Source organism: Melozone crissalis, unplaced genomic scaffold, assembly GCF_028551555.1.
Source record: "Melozone crissalis strain CALT ecotype California unplaced genomic scaffold, PUWL_Pcris_2 ptg000018l_1, whole genome shotgun sequence".
Classification (NCBI taxonomy): Eukaryota; Metazoa; Chordata; class Aves; order Passeriformes; family Passerellidae; genus Melozone; species Melozone crissalis.
In genome coordinates, this window is record NW_026535796.1 from 36,372,974 (window position 1) to 36,389,546 (window position 16,573).

The window sequence follows — 16,573 nt, forward strand, 5'->3', positions numbered from 1 at the left end:
TAAACACTTGTAAAAGAATGCAAATTACACAGTTGTTTTGACATATAACTGTTTTTCATATGTAATATTTTAATTTTGTAGCTTGACATTTCAGATCATCTCTGTCTTTCCATTTGCCCTATTCTTCCTTTTCCTTCTCTTTTATATAAAAGAAAATAAATAAAGCTGCTGTGACACACAAAAAATAATAAAGAAAAATTAATTTAATAATTTAATATATATATATACACACAGATATATTTATCATGGTATGTTTGATGGGACGGCTGGAACGGAAGTTCTGTTATGGTCTTAATGCGGAATAAGAATGTTCTTGAAGAACAGAGTAAAAAGAAACAGACAACAAAAGCAAACCTTAAAATGTGAAGGGAGCGTGTGTTTTAGCTTTGTCACAGTTACCTGTGTCAAAAAAAAAAAAAAAAACCTGAAATTTTGTTTACATATTTTACTACTATTTTTTTGCTAGTATAATTTCTATATGGATACCCTAATGGTGTATATACTGTTTTATGGTTAAATTGAGAATGTCTTATGTTTTATTTAACTTATTTAATTTGGTTGTTTGGTTTCTACATTTTCCCAGTTATTGTGAAAAGGATTATCTTACTGTACAGAACAATAGTGAGGTGGTTTGACGGCCATGCCTATCATGTGCAAAAAAGTAGATGAGGGAGAGAGAGACAGAGTGGGAAACAACAGAAACCAAGACGGGTTGAGAGCCCCGGGATATCAGAAATGAAAACTTTTGCTGTATGCGGATGAAAACTAATCAGCTGTTTAGGTTTAGAAATCTACTCTTGCTGGTGTTTATAAGTCGCATGAATATTTGACTTTGAAGAAGTTTCATCAGATACACACACGCACATGGGAACTTAAATTCAGAAAAACAGTCTTCTCAAACACATAGAGAAGGCACTTTCATGTTAACAAATATTTTCAGTGCGTGTATGTGTGCGTGTGTGTGGTGCGTGTGTGCGTGTGTGAGGTTGAGCTTTTTCTTTTTTATTTTTTATACAAAAAAGAAAAAAAGACAGGTTTTAAAAAGGTATGAAAGCACGATTTTAGATGACTTAACTGGCCGAAACCATATAAAAGTTGATTATATCTTGATGTCTGTAAAAGATTGCTGTTCTTGGAGTCTTGGAGTCTTGTGAAATGATTTCCTGCTTTCTTTCTTCCTTTCCTTTTTGCTTTCCTTTTTTAAGTTAAAGGAAAAATATTTACACTTTCCTTTTTTGTGTAAGTTTCTATTGGACAGTTTTTGGGAACATGTGCATTTCTGTATGTGGGCTACTACCATATCCCTGTTGCTTTATGGACAACCTGGAGAATTTTTATTTGAGTTATCGTGATGTTATTGCTTTTTTTCCCTTTCTTTTTCTTCTTCTTTTTGATTCTTTTTCTTTTCTTAGTTGCAGTTTGTTTAAAGATATGCTTAGCAATAAAATGTTCTTCCCAAAGCCCTGAATCTTGCTGTGTTTTTATTTCCAAAAGACTTCAGGGAAATTCCAGACCTTTAAGGGTGGAAATATTCTGTGATGCAAGTATCCCCCATCCCACAGGAGTGTTTATCCACCAAATCACAGAATCATGTCCATGTTTGCATTCCTCTTTTAGTCCAATGAACCTTTTTTTTTCCTTTGCAGAGATATAAATTAAACTTGAGTCTGGAGTCTATTTCATACCACTTCCACCACCTGAGTTGCATCATTCTCTGTAGTACGGGTTTCAGTTATCTCAGATAAAAGCATACCTAGGACATTGACTTAGTATGCCCTTTCTTACGTGTTCCCTTTGAAGTGTGTAGCTCTTTCAATGATGTTTATGGGATTCTTGATTCATCTTTGGTCAGGAGTCAGTGGTAGATTCTTTGAGTGTTCGCCTCTTTCCAGTTAACCCCAACTACAGTACTGAATGTTCCTTGTCCTACTGGGCATTATAGTCTGATTCTGGGCATCATGCAAAATTGCCAATACCCTATCATTCAGCAAGTTGTACAGAACTTCAGTTCACAGTAGTAGTATGGCGTTTTGACAGATTCAAGCTTCCTAAGCTATCTGCAAGGTCTTAAACTGTTTACAGGCATCTGGAGTTCAGGCAAACGAGTATTTCACAGCCCTTTCATTTTCAGCCTAGGATGACTTTACCTTTTTTTTCCCTAGGTGGAATCCATAGGTCTTTTGAGCAGTGTTTCCACAAGTTTCATTTACAATCAAATTTGACTTAGGATAAAATGGTTGTTCAGGTATTGTCTGTGATTTTCTACATTGTTTTTGCTCACATTTGCACAGGCGAGAATATGTATGTGTACATACATGTCAGGTCCTTCAACTGTTTTCAGTTCTTTTGTGAATCATTATTCTGATAGATTCCCACATGTATCAAACCCACAGGTTCTGGTCTAATCTTCACTCATTTCCCTCCCAAAATCATTAAACTTCTGAGTGATGACTGGTACCTAATATTTCCAATACTGGAGCAATCAGCCGGGGTGTGGGAGATATAGATTTCAACCTAAATATCTCTTCTAATTGCCAAAAATTTCGTTATCACCAAGCAGTTGATGTTCTGAAAAAATATTTTTCTTCCTCAGTACTTCTCTCAAAACCTGTTATACTTCATATCATTATGAAATACTGTGTGAAGCAAGAAATTTCAACCTGACTTACCCTAACCCTCTGGCTGTAGTCATGCTTTTTCTCATTTTTTCTGTCATCTAGTGACCACTTTATTACTTAGGCTAAATGAAAATGTCAGAAAAGAGATTTCATTGCTGCCTAAAAGGCTTGGAATTTTTGTATGTCTTTGGCTCATCACAGAACCATAGAACTGTTGAGATAGAAAATGACCCCTGGAGATCATGTAGTCCAAGCTCTACCACCCCAAGCAGAGTCAATGGCAGTAACTTGCCCAGGACTATGTCTATTTTTGTTAATATCTCCACATGTAAATGCCACAATCTCTCTAGGCAACCTGCTCTGTACAAGCACATTCAGTGTAAACATTTTTTGTTGTGCTTCAATGAAATTTAATTCATTTGTTCCCATTTGCTTTTACCCTTTTTCTGGGTACCAGGGAAAATATCCTGGTTCTTTTTTCTTTACAGCCTCCCTTCAGGTATTCATACATATTAGTAAGAGTCCCTATAAGCCTTTGCTTCTTCAGGCTGAGCTGTCCCAGCTCCCTCAGACTCTCCATATACAACATGTGCTCCAATCACTTATTCATCTTCATGTCTTTTTGTCAGACTCACTCCAGTATCTAGAGCAGACACAATTGCCTTATCACCATATCTGAGCTAGGTACACGGCTCTTTTCAACAACCAGGGCTGGGCAGCTGCTGCTCTTCCTGCCATTTTGTACTGATAAACAACACCCCACTTACTGTGACACTTTTTGAAGATCCCTCTCTTAGGAAATACAGGCCTAGTCCTGTATTTCCAAAACTGTTCAGCATATCGCTGTTTATTGCACAGTTGCAGAGGTTCTTCACTGAGACAAGTCATGAAGATCTGAGCACGAATGGGCTTGACCTTTCCCAGCCCTGGTGTTGCAGAAAAGGACAAGTGAGGAGCAATGTAAATGCTGGTTCCTTTTCCAGACCTTTCTGCCTGTGCTTCTTGTCTGGGTGGGAGGGCAGATATGCTGGTCTCCTCTGCAGTTGCCATGCCAGGCTGTTTTTCTTCCACAAGAAGTGAGAACATTCTGATCAGACAGTTTGGTAATAATGATTAAAAGACAAATATCCTTCCTGTCAATTGCATAGTGAAAGTAACTTCAATCATAAGGTAATGATTACTCCCAAAAAAGGCAAAGACACATGAATTGTAACTAATGAATGTGACTCAACACTTAGGGGGAAAGTTAAGCATGTTACTTCTATGGAGATGCAGTTTTAGTGCTATCAGTCTGAAAGGCATTTGCAAGATCACAAGGTTCTGTCAAGGGCCCTTTGAGAACATAAAGTCATGTGCAGCTGTTGCCATTTTATCATACACCCTCCCTAGCTGCCAAGGTTGGCACTGGCTCCCTGGAAGATGTTTCTTATATGGTGGAACAAGTCACTGCTTTTCCCTTCCCACATGCAAGCGATAACAAAGAAATGGAACAGCAACAAGACTTGCCTTCCAGCTGTCAACCTCACCAGACCTTCTTGGGTTGGTAGAGATACCAGCATGAGAAGAAAGACAATTTCCTGCTGTTTGGCTCTCTGGATGGGGCCCAGGCTGAGCTCTGAGAGCACATTTGCCTAGCTGGTAATAGAAGTATTGCAGGCAGGGGTGTCATGATAAATGAAGGAGGTTGGGGTGCAAGGTCTTGGCTGATACTTACTCTATTGGTTAAAGTTTTCCCACAGTAGCAGCATCTGTTAAGAAAAAAAAAAAATAATCAGAATCTCATTCAGTTTGGTAAAACGCTGTATAGTAAGCTATTGCACTCTGTTTTCTCTTCAGACAATACACATTGCACAGCGCTATATCTCCTCTCTGTCCTCAAACAGTTCCAAATAACCCCATTTTTCTGGCATGCCTGTTCATGTTTTCCTTCACACATCAGCAAATGCAGTGCCATTCAAGGAAATTTTTTAGTAAATGTTGGTCTGCAGGGATTTGATGTTTGTGATTTGGGCACATGGATTGCATGAGAGAGGGAAAAGAGCACACTCAAGAGATTGTTAGACTGCATATAGCTAAAGAAAGGCTTAATTTTTAAAGGTATTAAGCTGGCTAATTCTTATTGAAAACAGGGGAAATCAACTACATAAACACCTTTAAAAATTGAGGCTATTTCAGTGTAGCAGTCAGATAAAGTTAATTAGCTAGTGTTAATTGCTTGGGCTTTTGCAGTACCTAATGGTGTAGGCAAGTGGTGGACAAGGTTCTGCTTTTTCTCATGAGGCTTACATAACTCACCTGCCCTGAGAGTGGGAGTAAAGATGAGAGATGGTTTAGATATGTTGTAAATTGCCTGGAGACAAATCCATTTCAGCATGCTAGGGTGAAGCTGCATGAGCATGCTATTTCCTTAAATCAGTTGAGGCAGACCAAAAACAAGAAAAAAAACTTTGGCTTATTTACATACCTTGTAAAAACCCAACTGAAGACCAAACCTGTACTTCTGCCACCAAGCACAACCTAAAGCCACTCAGCAAGAGTTTTCATCTACCGCTCCATGCATCTCTTTTGTCCGCCTGTTTACAGAATACAACAAAAGGACAATGTCCACATGGGTCAGAAACATCCTGAACAAGCACCTGGAAAAACTTAAGGCATGCTTTTCTTCAATGGCTCGTAAGCTGGGCACTATGCCTAACAGCTTTGGCTGATGCACATGGAAAATTAAACTCACTGGGAAAGAATTATATATATACATTTAATAATGCTGCCAAAGCCTTTGTAACACTTTGAAAGAATTCACTCAGCCTTTGGATTTCAAGAATACTTACATAAAGTGTTAAAACACAGAACAACAAAACAGGACTGACTCACACCACAGAAACAGAAGTGGAAATGAGAAAAGTGAATGCTCTGTAAACCATTTGTAATTGTATCTGCATAACCTCCTGGGTGCACATGGTTCTCACAGTTTTCAGTCTTATAGCCTGGCCCAGTAATTTAAAGTTGCTACTACTATCATGTGATGGTAATAGCAAGTCTTTAGTTATGTGGAGAAAGAGATAAATGCAAGGATCACTCACAAGGTGATGAGGTTCCTCTTCTGAGGAACAGTTTCCAAGAGCTATTTTTAAGAACAGATGAAGACAAAGAAACAGAGCCTGCATACAGGGCACAGCCATGCAGCTAGTAAAGCAGCAGGTGAAAAACAGGATTTTGATTTCCAAAACCAAGAATACTGAGCTGAGCTGTGCCAGGGCTAAAAAGTCTTTGTGTAACTTGAATCAAGCCCTTTTGTCTCCGTGCATCATGCCCTGGAGTTTACTTGTACTATGCAGGACACTTCCAGTAGGTCTATTTGAATTCTGTAAGTATTTGATCTCGACCAGTTCTTCTACATCACATGATTATTCATTTCTGCCTGTTCTCTGAGTCCCAAACATTAATTTACATCCATGGTTCCCTAGCGAGATGATACTAGTATCTCCCCTGTGCAAGGATGGAAATTAAGACAAAGAGACTTGCCTGTGGTTACATAGAAAATCCATGGCTGTAAAAAGATTAGCCCTCAAAGCTTCCAGACTCTCCCACTTTACTCACGCCTCCAAAGTACACTGTGGTGCTGCCAGAGGTATAACACATGCATTCCTCCCATTTACACTAGCTTCTCCAAATCAAGAGCTGGAATTGGTTTGATTTGGCTAAGAAAACTTAGAACAAATGGCATAAATGCAGGAGCTTCTAAAAAGAGAATAAAACACTTTTAACTAAGAACAAACCATTTAAAAATGGAAACTATTAGGTTGCTAACTGTTTATTTTAAATGTCCTGGATTTATACATATTGGTAAATACACAGGCACATGAATGCATTTTAACATCCAAAGCAGCTTCTAATCTGTTAATCAAGCCCTTTTCTCCCATGTGCATTGTGAACTGGAGCTTACTTGTACTGTGCAAGTACTATACTCTGGCAGTTCCAATCTGCCAGAGTCTAGCTTTGCCATCTGTGAACTCCTGCAGAAAATCACTGCCTGCATCTGTAATATTTTGCTATAAACACAATTACAATAACACCAATGACAACACAATTTTATTACATGTAATTATAGGAAGTAATAATAAATGCCATATCACAGCCCTCCTGGGTCAGTGAGAGTTGAAGTTGATTGTTATCGCTCACAGTCTGCACTGAAATACACAGTGTTTCCAAGATTTTAGATAACAAAGATATTGTTATCTGGATAAATTGAGTCATAACTCTTACAAACATTTAGAACCTACTGAAACTTCCTTTGAAGCTAATGGCAAAGCTTCCTGACAATAAAGAGAGAGTGCTCCCTTCCCATAAATCTCTGAATATCTGCAAGTTTTGCTGTAAAAACTGTTTGGATGTTTCCTTTTTTCCCTACCTCATGGTGTTCACTGATTTATTTTTTTTTTAATATTAGCCACATTATGATCATAAAGAATAACAATTATGGTATGCACTATAAAGGCTTACTTTGCAACAAGGAAAGTTTCTGAAGGATTGTTTCTGCTCCCTCAAAGCCTTTTAACACAAGGATTGAGAGTACAGAAGCTCTCAAAGGTTTCTCTGTTCTCCTGATGTTTCTGGGCCCTCAAAAACAAAATTCATTTTAGTGGCCATAATATCAACATTTCCTCTACAGAAAGTGACCTACAAATAAATTTACAATTCTTATTTTACCTACAAATAGCTTTATAATTTTTTTTCATAGATGATTGCACTTCATAGTATCGCTTTCTCATTGAATTATTTGCTTAGCAAAATGGAAGAAAATAAGCTGCATATACAGTGTATCTGGGTAAATGTAAGCAAAATCCATCAACAGGACTGTTGCATTTAACATAAGCATGGGCTCTTACACTTAAGCTACACCTGCAGGGTGAATACATCAGACAACACTTTAGCACCAAGATATATTGCACCTTGAGCACTTACTACTGAAGTTAAGAAATGCTTTGTCACTGACAAAAAAAAAAAAATAAAAACAACAAATAAAGGGAAAGTACGTGCAAATCTGAAGCCAGTTCCTGATTTCCGTACATAAATTAAAGGATATATAATTCCCTCCTCAAATTATCAATCACGAGTACAATCTAATGTATCCCATATACTAAGGATCATTTCTTGCAGTGGCACCTGTGCAGCTTTGTTGAAGCTAAAATTCTTATACATTCTTGTCCAACAATAAGAAGCAGAACTACAAATTCTTGTTCATAAAAGCAATTTAAAGCTATCATTAAATGTCAAATATGGATGCAAAAAGGGGGGTTTTGTCCCAATTAGAGCAGTTCCCAGCTAGGTTAATGTTTTTTCTGGTATTTGCATGACTAGGGGAACTCAAAGTCCTTTTCCAGACCTTGAAGACTTCACAACACAAATACATGTGTATTATTTTAATGCCATTACATGGCAACATTTGTGCTGAAGTGTTTTCACCCGAGCTTGTTATTTGTGGGGGGAGGAAAAATTGGTTTCAGCTTCCCTAGCAAACAACCTTGACCTGAGTCAAAGCCTGGTACCTAATCGTTATTCACCCATCTAAGCCAGAAAGATTTTTGCAAACTAATTGATCAATGAAAAAAACTTATAGAAAAATTCCACCTTTATCCTGAGGATTTCTGAGCTGTAAGTAATAGTCCCCTTTTCATGTCTGCCCCACAGTTGAGGCCAGCAGAGCACTTGTACTGGAGCAGTAGCACCAGGCACTACACACCAGCACTGCTGACAAGGTCTGTATGTTCACAAAATACCAGACAGACCCCAAGTGTCTTCAGATTCCAGGACACCAAAACTAAAGGAGCAAGTTCTGGCTTGAAGATTATAAAAAAATTATGGTGACATAACCTGCAGTGGTACTACCTATTTTTGGAGGTACAATGTGCTCTTGCTCCTACCCTTTCATAAGCATCATTCAGTCTTTAGTAATGACAACAAATTAAACAAGTTTTAGCACTTCACTGCCTAGGCACTCACTGTCTCTGCATTTCTGAGCTGTAGCCCTTTGTCTGCAATGCAGACAACAATGAAGACAATGCAGCAGCCAGGAGACAGCCACAAAAACATTGAGCTCAGAGGCTTGTCGAGAGCAGAGATGTGGAAATGCATCCTCCCACAAAGCACAGGACCACATGTAATAAAACCAAAATCTGCAGTGACACTTCATTGAAGCAGAGGGCAAGGCAGTGGGGTAGCATTAGTCCCAAGCATTTCTTTATGACTTGAGGTTCCTTTTGTCTTGGCCCTTTCTGGAAATAATAAAAATCCAAATTGAAGGGCTAGTGAAGTAGGGAACTAGCAGACTGTAGAGATGAAGTTCTCATCACTTTTGGGAAAGAGGGGGAAGGGATCTGAAACTGTCTAACACACACAGTAAACAGAGATATGTAAGCTTTATGCTAAGAACGTTTCTGTTTCTGTGCAGTTATCTCTCACTGCCAGAATAGCCTTAAGGATTAAGATGGTTTATTGGGATCAAATGCCTTACAGATTATTATAGTGCTGACTGTTTACTTGTTCACACTAAAATACAGATCCACACTTATATCCCTCTATGTGCATCTCTCAATCATAAATTATTTTCATTCCCTAAATGGGTCAGCCCAGATTCCCATTTTCCATATCCAAGATAAATCTCCAAAGACATCTTGATAGGCCTATGTAGGTAGGCTAAGCCTTAAAAAACATTGTCAGCATTGTCAGATCTCAGCACCTGGAATTAACACAAAACTGACAGCAATTAACACAAAACTTTTGCCATGGGGGTTTTTTAGGCAATTAATGGGTTAGAGGCTGAATCATCTAATGGTTAAAGTAGCTGAGGGTTGGGAGGGAAGGAAATCTGGAGTCTGGAACACACTTTTCTGCAGAAATGTCAACTGTGCTTTTAGAGGTATGAGACTTTGAGGCCATTTAATTTGTCTGGTGTAGAAAATAGGTGTCTTTTAACAAAAAGATGGGGAAAATGAGACAAGCCAATCTCTTGCTGTCAACAATTAAATTTCCCTTTAAAACAGAGCTGAGGTTCTGCAATCTCACCTGGCTTCAGCCATCTCTATATTCTTCCTTCAGTTTGATGTGCAGAGCCAAGCATCCCCCACAACTAGACACCTTTCAGTGTCCAGTCTGATAAGTGTGGTCTGAATTCAAAAGAACTGACATTGTTTTGTCCTGTCCTGTCACTGAAAAGAGCTCAGCTCCATCTTCTTTACATCATCCTTTTTGGTATTTATGTACATTGATGAAAACAGGACTAGACCCAGCACTGACCCTAGGATTCCCCTGCTGCTGGCCACTGCCTTCTAACCAGACTTCACAGCACTGATCACCATCCTCCAGGTACAGCTGTTAAGCCAGTTTCAATCCACCTCACTGTCTGCTTATCCAGCCCAAAGCTTCAAAGTTAGTGTTTTAAGTACCTTAAATGTGAGAATGCATGGTGCCTGATTCTTGCACAGGTGCCTAATGGTTCCTGTGTTTGGGAAGATGTTGACATGGTTTTATTGATAACCTGTTGCTCTGTTATCTGTTCTTTATTCCCTGGATTGTTCTGTATTTCATTCAGAAACGATAGGATGGAAGAGACTTCTGTAGGTCTGGAATTGGAGATTAGTTTTAGTTGCCTCAGATTATATTTTTTTTAGTCTTTACTCCACAGTAGTTTTTTTGCAAAATGAATAATATAAAACATCTCCACTTGTATAGTTGCAGGACAGTGATTCAAGCCTGGATTTCTGGGAGTCTGGGTTTCCATGTATCCCCCAAGCAAGAGAGACTTTAGCATTCTGCTAAATCATAAATTAATCTGTGCAGGGTTTACCTTGGTGCTTGAGTATTTTATCCAGAAATCATCGTGTTAAAATTAAATTAATAATTCAAGAATCTTAAGTTTGCATTAGTCAATAAACACAGGCAGAAAGAGAACACCTCATTCCTGCCTGGAGCCAAGAAAAACCTTGTGCCTGCCTGAAGCCACGGTGTCCAAGTAAGAGGGTAATGATGCATAGTGTAAGCCATGTAAACTGATCTGCCTTGATACACCCCACCCAGGACCTCAGCACCTGTTTAACAGAACAGCCCTGTGAATGCTGGCATGAGCTGTTTATTTGCATCTCCATATAAGATATAGGCAAGGGTTCAGGATAATGGCTAAATCCAGTCTGAATGTGCTTCAGGTGCTAGAAAAGCACAGTCTCCCAAGTTTTCCATCATATCAAATATGAGCTAAGAAACAAGCAAGGCTCCTGACAGCTAAAGGCCCAGAGGTGGGCTCACAGCAGCAGGTTGAATTAGTGGCCTTTTACTCCAGATATCATCCAAAACAAGTTTGGTGTGAAGCTTTTCAAAGTAATACCTGGCAGTTGGATGCAGAAAAGTAGGAAGCCTTCCAAGTGAAGTACCCGAGGTGATTAGGGAAAAAATGTAATTTGCACAAAGATAATTTAGTCAAGGCACTGAGTGAAATAGTTCTGCAGTTCACAAATGTGCCTTCAGAATGTTAATAGATGTTTTCGTCTGGGTCTCAGGTCTCAGAGCTCAGCCAAAGACAGTGAACTTTAACGATGTAACAGAGACTTTGGGGGAGGGAGATGGGTTCCGTTCTTTTGTTTTCCTTCACGTATATTGCAGCTAGAATGACACTGTCTAACACCAGATTTCTCTAGACTGGTGAAAGATGAGGGGCATCAAGTCACCTGGGACACATTTTTATGAGCAAGTGTTGTTTCAGGGATTCTCAGCTTTAGAATAATAATAATAACCAGGTCATTAGTATTCGCCTAATTTAAATCACATGTTTCTCTTGAACATCACAGAGAGTGAACTGGGACCCACACAGAGTGCTACCTCACAGGTATTATGTTTGTGACACTGGGCACCATCCACTGCAACTGAGCTGAGATTCACTGAGTAACACCTCCCAAGTAGTTAAAAGCTTATGAAGCCTTTCTCGGTGCTCTTGGTTTAGCTCTGACTTGGTCAAAGTCATCTCTTACAGAAGATTTTAATGAATAAATATTTTTCAGTAATATAACAGCTCTGTAAAAGTATTCTGCAAATATCCAAGCAACTGCACATCAAATTGTCTGATCTGATTACCCTTACCAATGCCACAGAAAGAGCAGTCCTTTCTAGTGTCGTTAGCAGAAACTGGACACATGCTTAAATTTTGTTTTCTGCATTTGAGCTAGATATCTCAAATCTCACAAAATAGAGATCTTTTTTAACGGACAAGCTTGGTATCAGGCTTCAAATTTCAGTTTACAAATATGGACTGCACCAAGACATTTTAACAAGAAATTATAAGAGTAGCAATGAAGGTCTGACATAAAAAAAAAAAAAAAAAGATCAAATTCATAAAGTTGAGACCCAAAGGTTATGATGTGGATCATCATCTACAGGGACAAATCACAATGGGTGTAAGTGTTAAAATCTCAAAGTGTTTGAAAAAAGATGGCAGAATCATGAGTGTTTCATCTCACATATGAGGAAGCAGTGACATTAAAATGGGAGTTTGTGCACTCTTGCAGTTAGATAACATAAGAAGCCTATCTAGACCCAATTCTGTGATTCAGAGATTTTTTCCATATGATTTACTCCTAGATAAATATGTCATATTCATTTTTTCTTTAGTTGTAATAAGCAGATGCAGTTATTCCATAATTAATAAGAAGTCAATTAACATAATTCAGAGGAAGGCAGATATTTAATCAGGAAGAGCTATTCATAATTAAAGGTATACTTTACTTTAATACAGATATACTTTTATTACTTCTGAATTGATCATCAAAGCATCTGCAATCTCACCTATAAGACAGATCAAAAATTACAGGCAGAAAGGAATCAGGAAATAATTGGTAATAAAAGACAAGTTAAAAAGGTTTTGGCAGGCTATTTATGAACTAAGACAGATAAAATAGATCTCAAAAACATTTACCATTAGTTATTCAGCCTACTTCATAACTGTTTTACTAGGATTAGGAGGTACTGCAAATTCTAAACCTGCCACTTTGGCTCCTGTGATTTATTAGACACCCATAGTTTTTAGGGGTGCAACTGCAAGGCAATGATTCAATGCAGATTAAATAGCTCATGTCATACTCATCAAATTAGTGCTGTTCAATGCAACATTAACTACCTGAAACCATCACGTTTGCTCATTTCAACAGACAGATACACTCTGCATCTCCAGCATCTCCTTCATGGTGGGGATTCAGGAAGGGGGGTGAGGGAGGGGTCACCAATGGCTCTTTCTGGCACTCCCAGCCCCTACCTGGGATTCTGCCCTGCCAGGGTGTTTGTGCTTCCCACAGGAGCACAGGATGCCAGGCAGCACCTCCTGCAGTGCAGGTGAGGCTGCAGCCAGCACCAGGGGAAAGCACAATCAGGCTGTGAGCTGGCAAAGCCACCCAAAACAGCTCCTTAATTAGGTCTCTTCTTCTAACTGCTAATTTAAAAAATATTCTGTTATAACAGATGATGTATGCTTTAACATTAGAACTTTTTGCATTGGTTTACTTTGTTTTTACATTGTGCTACCACCAGACTCTAAGAACTATTCAAGATTAACATTCCTAAAGCCTTGGAAAACACAAAAATGTTCAAATTCTTGTAGGAAATGGTGCAGATCTGCATAATAACATAACTTTAACATTTTCAGTTAATAAACCTGGGCATGATCAAGACAAAGAAACAGCACTTTGCATAAATTAAGTTTATAATTTTAAAATCTTTTTCTGTATAAATATATTATGCATATAAATATATTATTTATATATTATATATCAATATACTAGTTATTTATTGTAAAAAATAAGTCAAATTAAACATCTCACAGAGCCAAACTTTGCATCATTCTTATACTTCTAGACATTGATATTACCAAAAGTATTAGTAAAATTTCTTCTGATTCCAAAGCATTTTTCTAAGTGAGTTTTTCTTTAGAATATAAGACTTATGTATACACTTGTACACTGTGTCCACTGGTCAGTTATTTCACCTACATAATATGCTTTAATCTAGAACTTAAAAACTGTATTTTATACATTCTCCATGAAAAAGTGGTTATGTCAAACTTTTCAAAAGTCAAGGAGACTTCACTAATGGCATATAAAGACCCTTGCAACCAACACACATCCTTTATCTCGTTTACAAACATTTTGTGCACTGCAAGGTTTAATTGCCAACATTGTTCCATTACTAGAAACCATGTTTCCTTCACATATCAAAGCTAACCACTGTACACTTACATTAGAATTCAAATTCTCTTATAATTGCTTCAGAATCTAACAGAGCTTTAGCAACAAAAATTATAATTGGTTTCAACAAAACTTATAATTGCTTTCTACCTTTCTTATTTTAAGAAGTCTTCTGTAAGAAGTTTATAAACAGCAAGTTCGGTACTGCCACACAGATCACTGCCTGGGAGTCTAGAGCCAGAAAAGCCTAACAAGTCATCACTTCTGCCTTATATGTGTGTGCTTATGTGAGCATACAAACAGTGTAGGTATATCTGTATTTAAAATGTTACAGAATTTGCCCCTCTGCTGCCCCTTTCTGCCCACCAGCTTGTGTAAAAGTGGAACAATTTCTCTAGGAATGTGCTAGTCCTCATAGGAAGACTTGCTGGACACGCTCTTTGTGTCTGATTAGTCTGTCTTCAAGTTTAATCTGGTTTATATCCAGTCTGGATGTGCCTGGTCTTAAGTCCTCTCTCTTCTAAGTAAAAGGCCCTTTTGGTATATGGTATATGGTATTTTCTCTTCAGGAAGATATTTATTCACTCTGTCCAAGCTTCCTCTAAAGATTTTTAATAATTCAAACATGCCAATTTTGTAGCTTTTTCACTGCAGGATGTTTTCTCCTACTTTCAAACCAATTTTGCAGCTCTTTTCTACCCCGTTCCACAATTCAGTGTTAGGAAAAAATATTGAATATAGAGACCGAGTGTACAGGTCCACTGCCAGTCTTTAGCATCTTGTCAGAAGATGACACAGCCACACCTATTTCAACTCATATTTCACTCTTCACATGTGAAAAGAACAAAAGCAATTGCCACTAAAACATTCTCCCAAAGGCCTTTAGAAATGCATTCCATTGCCATGACATGATTTCCCTGTGCTCTGTAGGGTAGGATAATCATGGAAATATAGAATATCAGCAGTAGCCCTATCTCTTTCCCTCCTCCTAACAGCACTCTACAGACAAAGTTTTTAACTCTTACAGGATTTTGAAGCATGCTCCAAGGGTTTTTCTAGAATATCGCATGATCCATATGCTCTGTGCATCAGTCTAGGCTAAATGCCTATTTTACAGTCACCTGCAATCCTAAGGGACTGCATTCCATGGCTCAGGCACATCTTTCCAATCCTATTTACCCATGGCTTCAGCTGAAGACAAGTGTTTACCCAAAGCAATCAGCCCTGCCACAGCACAAAAGGCAGAGTGCTGAAAGCTAAATCACCAGCTTCAAAACGAGTTAAAGATAAGTTCACATTAACATTTTTTTTATCTCTACTACATGTGATGCAACATAACTACAACATTAACATTAGCCTTCACTGTATATTTTTAAAGTACATTTATTGAAGCAATTAAAATTACATTTAACCAGACTAGAAGCATAGGCCTCACCTACCATTGCCATAGCAACACAAAAAGCAGTAAAAAGGGTAGAAGGCTCTCACTCTCAATAAATAACATGACACACAAGGAATAAGCCAAAGGATTCACTTTCACCTCACACAATTGAAGATGAGAATGATTTGAGCAGAAGGCAAGAAGTGAGGGAATAGATTAGTTTAGGACATAATCTAGACTGTGCTGAACTTTCTTAATTCCTCACATTTACAAGCCCCAAGAAACAGAAAGAAGAATAATTCCATGGATTTCACCTGACTGAGAGTTGCTTCCAACAAGTAGATTTGCAAGCTGCAGCTTCCCTGCCTCATGTTTCACCACTGCAAATATCTGGTTGCTCCTATTATGCCAACACAAAGAGCACATTGCTGAGGGCTGGGATGAGCACAGTGTCTGTTTTGCATTACAGCACTTTCAAGACACACTGTACATGGCTAATTCACTGTCAGTTATTTTCAAACATAACATCTGCTCTTGCTTTATCTCTCCAGACAAAAGCTAAGGTCACAATTGCAATAATGCTTTTTTTATTGTTTGTGTAAAGAACTGGGGCTTTTCTCTTAATTACTTTGGGTGTGTTCTTGTGAGGCACAAATGTTGAGAAAACTTTACATAGGGTGAGTCAGAAAATTATAAACCAAGAAGCAAAGTGCCAATTCTATACATAGTTTTCACAGCCCACAGTCCTGAAGAGAAGCTGGCAGCTGCTCCCAATGAGAAAAGCAGCTTAGGTTAGCTGTGCACTATCGTACCCGATGGGGCTACCAGACTACAGCTATAGAAACTGTCATGAGGAGCAGGAAATCCAATTTCATTCCCTCCTCCCTTGTCTTGAGATAAGAGAGTTCTGCTATTGCAGGCTAAAGATTACTGATCATTTCCACATGCACACCCATGTCATGCTCTTTTAACGTTCTCACATGAGCCATGGAGATAAACTCCACAGCAGTAAAAGTTAAAAACAGACTTGCTCCACTGCAGCAAGAAGGAACAGAAAAACAATAGCTGCAGCAAGAACAATAGAAACAGCTAAATTATTGGAAAAATGTTTGGGATGGGACACAGTTTGAGAATCAATCAAATAGGCACGAATGGTTCCAGCCATTTTGTTTTTCTTCATTTTTGACTCACTTGTACCAGGCCACTTTTTCTCCCCTGGTGTCAGCAGGGTAGCACCTTACCACTGCCTGGGAGTTCAGAATGGTTTACATCAATGCAAAGGGCAAATTAGACTTACCCCCATCTCCCTATATGACATTTAGTCTGCCAGCAGTTCAGTGCTGATTATGACCATT